The sequence below is a fragment of the Euphorbia lathyris genome, chromosome 8 (assembly GCF_963576675.1).
Source record: "Euphorbia lathyris chromosome 8, ddEupLath1.1, whole genome shotgun sequence".
NCBI classification, from domain to species: domain Eukaryota; kingdom Viridiplantae; phylum Streptophyta; class Magnoliopsida; order Malpighiales; family Euphorbiaceae; genus Euphorbia; species Euphorbia lathyris.
The window spans coordinates 74,241,460-74,248,182 of record NC_088917.1 but is presented as its reverse complement, the minus strand read 5'-3'; the positions used below and the strand labels follow the sequence as shown (position 1 = coordinate 74,248,182).

Sequence of the window (6,723 nt, the reverse complement as noted above, 5' to 3'; positions counted from 1 at the left end):
TTCAGAAATTAGATCAGATGTTAATACCAGCAATAGCATTGATATTGGATCAGAAATAAGATTCTCTGTGTGAATCTGAATGGTCAGAGTTAGATTTAGGGTTATTAAATCTAAGCCTTAAGATGTTTTGAACCTTCCTAGGATTCTAAAAAAACCTAGATATAACGGTGAATGGCAGTTTCGAGGTGAACATTACTTAATAACATAGCATGAACATGAAGAAAACGATGATCTATAACCTAAAAACCCCCCAAAACCCAATTGAGATAAACAAGAACGACCAAACCCTAAAAACCCAATTGAAGAAAAACATAAATATCAATCAGTAAAGGTTTCAATCTACTAAAGCTTGTAAGTTTTCATTTCATATAGCATTAAATTTTTGTTTTTTCTGGTTTTTTGAGAAATTAGATCAGATGTTAATACCAGCAGTAGCATTGATATTGGATCAGAAAGAGCATTCTCTCTTTAGGCTCCAATTTTGTTTGGTCTAATTGAGGGTTTAGATTAACAACTCAAGAAGCTGTAGTGTTGACCTGTAATCTGAATAACCAAGGGGTGTTTGCTTTTCACTTCAAAATAGAGAGTTTTAGGTGTTTGGTTGGTCATCTCTTTTTTGCCTTTTACACCTGAAAAGTAACATCTTATAAAAGCAGAGAATCTCTATTTTTTGGAAAACAGTTTTTTTCAAACAGCAAACCCTAATAGCAAACAGCAACTGCAACAGCAACAGCAGACAAACAGTAGGTAAAACAAAAACCTAGATATAACGGTGAATGACAGAGTGGAGATGAACATTACTTATTCAATAACATAGCATGAACATGAATAAAATGATAATAAGGACAGAGAATTTCAATCTGCAGCTTTACTCCTTGGTATGGTTCACAGAGGGATAGCATTTGGTTGGTGCAGCTGGGAATCTTCTTGCTCATTACAAGACACTAGAGAACATTCCCGCAGCTGCACCAAGCAAATTCAATCCCACTGTGAAATTTGGTGGAAGAAAGATATGTTCTTCAAGGCAAATTTGCCTTCTTTATATAGGCAAATAGGACTAATTATTGTAAATGCAGAAGCTCAGGGACCAATTAATTATTTACCCTTAACTTAAATTTTGAAACTGGAACTTATATATGAATATAGTCCATATATTCAACTACAGGGAGTGACAAGTAAAATGAATTATCAGATTCCATGTATAAGGAAGAATTTCCCTAATTTGATTTTTTATTACTTAATTTGTACATTTCTACTCCAAATAATATATATCCTGAAGCGAAATCACCAAATATCCAACAATTTATAACCATGCCATTTTTAGTCTCATTTTCTAATATTGCCAAATTAGATTTCACCAAGTTTGAGGTTGATACAATTAAGATCATTACTGTCAAATTTATTCCTAGGGATAAGGTGCAAAAATACTCTAACGTTTACCGTCAAAAACAATTTTACTCCTAACGTCTAAAATAGTACAGTTTTACCCCTAACGTCAGCAACTAGGATCAATTTTACCCCTAATGTTGACATGTTGGGTCAATTTAAGAAATTATTCATCAAACTGTCTTCTCGATCATGAATCTCATCATCTACGCTTCACATATGTACGTCACTTTATCACTCATTAATTGCATATCACAGTCATATGATTAGACATGAATTTTTTGAAAAATATGAGAAAACCAGAAATCATGTTAATAAGTAATTATAAAACAATAAGTAACAATCCTAATAATTCATAAGTCATCAATTCATAAAAAAGAAAATTTTATACTTCAAACTATTTAAACTATCTAGTCTAAATACTATTCTAAGACATTTTCGGATCTTTATATTGGCAAATAGAAGGACTAATTAGTGTAAATGCAGAAGCTCAGGGACCAATGGATTATTTCAACAACTATGTCTCTTTGATTGTTTTCCATATGAATATAGTCCATATTTTCAAATATAGGAAGTGACAACCATTGCAAGTAAAATGAATTACGAGATTCCATGTATGAGGAAACATTTTCTAATTTGATTTTTTATTATTTAATTGGTACATTTCTACTCCAAATAATATATATTTGGAAGACAAATCACCAAATATCCAACCATTTATAACCATGTCATTTTTTAGTCTCATTTTCTAATATTGCCAAATTAGATTTGACCAAGTTTGAGTTTGTTTAAGTTCATTACTCTCAAGCTTATTCCTAGAGATAAGGTGCAAAAATACCAACTTTTATAATCATGAGTAATTTTACTCCTAATGTTTAAAATGGTACAATTTTATCTCTAACATTAGCAATTAAGAGCAATTTTACCCCTAACGTTGAAGAGTTTGGTCAATTTAAGAAATTATTCATCTACGCTTCACATGTGCGCCATTTTATCGCTCATTAATTATATATCACAGTCATATGATTAGACGTGAATTTTTTTAAAAAGAATTTAAAAGTCCTTTGTACGAGTTGGAAAAAAAATCAAATATTTCGTCAAATTTATAAATATTAATCTTTAATTTCATTATTAAATCACATAAATCATGACATATATATGTTCTATAACCCAATTTGCGAAGATTGGGGATAAAATTGTTCTTGGCTACTAAGATAAGTGGTAAAATTGCAACATTTTAGACGTTAGATGTAAAATTGCTTCTGACTGTAAACGTTAGGGATATTTTTACACCTTATACCTTATTCCTACCTATAAAACGTCATTTTTATATGACAAGGCTTTTGTGAATTATATTACATGCACTGGATTTAATATGTGACCGTAAATTCATTTTTGCAAATATCTACGAATTACCGATATGGGTACGCATACGGATATCGGTAAGCGTACGGGTACGGTAAACGATATTTTTGAAAAATATGAGAAAATCATAAATCACTAATAAGTAATTATAAAACCATAAGTAACACTCTTCATAAGTCATCAATTCATAAAAAGAACATTTAATACTTCGAACTATTTAAACTACGAAATGACATTTTTAGATCTTTATCTACAAACATTTAATAATGATTAGTTTTTATTTATTTATTTATTTTTACAAATGAAAGGGGAGGTGCATGCTAGTTTTTTATTAATTATTTATATTAGAGATTTATTTATGTTAAGCATGTTATTCCTAGTTTTGTATTACACGTTTTACCAAAAAAAAAAAAAGTTTTGTATTACACGTGGTTTTTTACCTAGTTCAAACTAGGGGTGCATATGGTCGGTTAACCAGTCCATTAACAAAAACCATTAACCAGTCCATTTAATTCGGTTAACCATATTTCGGTTAATATAAACTTCGGTCGGTTAACCTATATATATTTCCACCGGTTAACCATTAGTGACTTTTCGTAGCAAATATCATTTTACATCTATAATTATTCACTTTAAAATAAATATATAATTATTTAAATATTAAATAAAAATATGTAACTTCAAATTTAATTAACAAAATTGTCAAAACAAATAAGTTTTAAGTTATTTTGATATTTTTAACTTAAAAATTAAATATAAATATGTATGTTTATAAATTGATAATTAAATTTCTACATATATTTATACTAGTTTTATGTGTATTAATACATAATCAATTTATTTTTCGGTTTCGGTTAACCATCGGTTTTTAAAATAAAAACCGTAAACTAGTCCATCGGTTACGGTTAACCTATTTTTCGGTTTGGTTTCGGTTTCAAAATTCGGTTTTTCGGTTAGTTTTGTGCAGCCTTAGTTCAAACCATGCATATAGGTGTCCTTTCTCCTAGGTATAGTTAGGTTTGGTTTCTGTTTTTCCGAATTAGTATTAGTTTAGGAATAGTTTTTGTATGTATATATTTGGACAACTTCGTCAAGGAATATACTAGTGAATTATTTCAGAATTCAACCTCTTTCAATATATTAATTTCTTTTGTATTAACCCCTATTTTTATAAAGTTATTTAAAAAAATCTCTTAAATGTTACCTAATTTATTCCAAAACACATTCCCAAAAGTATCCCTGCGTATCCCTATGACGAAATCAATTCAGAGGAGAGATTCGTAGAGATCGACATGATTGCGCTAAGCGCAAAAAGAAAATTAGTTTTGTGCTAAAAGATACTGAACCTGAGGAAACTACCTCAGATGAGTTTCTAAAATGGGAAGAAAATAATAACATGGTTTTTTCATAGATAAACAACTCTTTATCTAAAGATTTAGCTGATGCGTTTTTGTTTGCGCCTACTGCACTAGCTCTAGGACTTGAAATTTACCCACTTTATATAGGCAAATAGAAGAACTGATTACCAATCAATTATTTCGACAATTATATCTTTCATTGTTTTCCATATGAATATAGTCCATATCTATCTATTATCTATTACCAGGGCCGGTCCTCACAATTTAAGGGTCCTAGGCAAAACAAGTAGTAAGAGCCCCTTTAATATAAAATTTACTAATTGATTTTGGGTTAAGGTTCAAAAATACCTCTAACGTTTTGGATCAGAAGCAATTTTACTCCTAATGTCTAAAATGGTGCAATTTTACCTCTAACGTTGAAAGTCAAGAGCAATTTTACCCCTAACATTGATAAATTTGGTTTATTTGATAAATATTTCATCAAACTGTCTTCTCGATCATGAATCTTGGCATCTACACTTCACACAAGCGTCATTTTATCACTAATAAATCACAAACATATGTTGGGATGTAAAAAAATAAAAAAATATATCGTCTTTTGTACGAATTGGACAAAAAAAATCAAAAAATTCACCGAATTTTTAAATATTAATCTCCAGTTCTATTATTAAATTATAAAACACATGAAATCTTTTTTTTAGAACGAATTGATATGCAATTGTTGCAAAATGAGAGACAAAAATATCTGTTTTTATAATTGTGTCTGAAATTGACCTAAATTATCAACGTTAGTGGTAAATTTGCTCTTGGCTGCCAACATTAGGGTTAAATTTGTACTATTTTAGACGTTAGAGGTAAAATTACTCCTCACCCAAAACGTTATGAGTATTTTGCACCTTAACCCATTGATTTTTATTTATATCATTATATAAATTAATTTTTAATTTTCAAATTTAATCAAAGTAATAAAATGAAACTTGTCTTCTTACTATGCATAACATTTATATATTAAAAATACATCAAAAAAATATCAAAAAAAAGACGAAGATAAGAATCAAACTCATACCTTCTTTAGTGGGAAGACAATTCATTACCATTATACTAGCTTGAATTTATGTATAATACTTAAAACATATGCAATTTATTTACAAAGTTAAATTTTTTTTGGACCCCTTTCGGCCTTGGGCCCTAGGCCGGCGCACCCCGGGCCTATGCCCAGGGGCGGCCCTGTCTATTACTATACTCTAAAATAGGGGATTTTATATTAGGAGCCTGGACTTCCAACTTAGACAAAGGACCTTCCATTCACCTTGTGACACCTGTACAACACTTTTAATTAAAAAAAAATTTAATCCAATTAATACCATTATCTCCATCATCGTTTGATCTCCACTACCCATACCCACCGCCTCCACCCATCTTCACTGCCGGAATCAACCGATCTTCACTATCGGCATCAAGTACTCAAGCTCTCCACTTTTAATTAAAAAATACAACTTAATTAATATCAGTTAAAACACTTGCAGCAAAACAGAACTCAAGCTCTCCACTTTCCATATCCATGCCGTCCGACCGCCGTTCTCAAGTTTTCGGTTCCATTTATCTGCCTCTTTTTTGTTCTGCAAATGAATTAATCAACATTTTTTTAATTTATTAAAAACCCAAATTAAGAACTTAAAATACAGATCCAGAAAACCACCGATCAACTCAAAAGAAAAAAAAAACTCCACCTCCATAGCTTCTATTCTATATGTTCCGATCAAGTTCCTATACCGTTGATTAAGTTTCGCAGTCCGTCGGCGGTTTTGATTTTTCTGGAACTTCTTTCAAAGCATCATATAATTGTTAATCAAGCTAAACTGATCCAAAACAAAATTAAGTTTCAGATTCATTGAGAAAAATGGATGGAATCAAACAAAGAAATTATTGACTATTAGATTCAATTCAACAAAGATGATGTGAGAAGGAAGTAGATTAAAAATTAGAAAAAGGAGAACAGACCCATAATTACTCAGATGAACAAACAGAAGGAGAACCGTGCCGATCGGCTCTTGATCGGCGACAGATGTGATGGAGAATGAGGCACTTGGTCGGCGTTATTTTCCTGGGAATCATTTTTTAAGCTTTTAATTTGGGTTCCTATGAATTACAAAGATAGATGATCACGAACGGAGGCAGAGTTGATCGGTGGTTTTCTTGATCGGTGGTTTTCTGGATCAGTGTTATAAGTTTTTTATTTGGGTTTTTAATAAATTAAAAAATTGTTTTAATTAACAGGTGTCGGCACATATATGGCAGGTCTTTTTTGTTACATGGAACACCCGGACCTGTTATAAAATCCCGTTAATAAGCCATTCCTTTTTCCTCTATTTGTGCTTATTAATTGAGGGGATAGAAATGTATCAATGTTGAACAAATTCAAGAACATGTAAAACACTTTTTGCAGGTACTCTACCTGCTACCGTAATGAATTAATAAAGTATAAAGAAACACCATCCAATCCTGAATAAGCATCAAATAGAAATTGAAAGATGACCTGACTCATGACTTAATTTATCAAACATATAAACACAATAAGAAAGAACGTAAAAAATATATGTCGCTTTCAATTGCA

The 6,723-nt window shown here is 30.7% G+C and overlaps 1 long non-coding RNA gene across 1 annotated transcript; it reads right to left on the bottom strand.

The window, feature by feature from the left end:
- Window positions 1-5,308: 5,308 nt before the first annotated feature.
- LOC136204071 (uncharacterized) lies at window positions 5,309-6,299 on the bottom strand. Its single transcript, XR_010675016.1, has 3 exons — window positions 6,121-6,299; window positions 5,840-5,968; window positions 5,309-5,728 (listed from the first exon to the last, which is right to left on the bottom strand). It is a non-coding gene; the product is annotated as an uncharacterized lncRNA (long non-coding RNA).
- Between the last annotated feature and the right edge of the window lie 424 nt (window positions 6,300-6,723).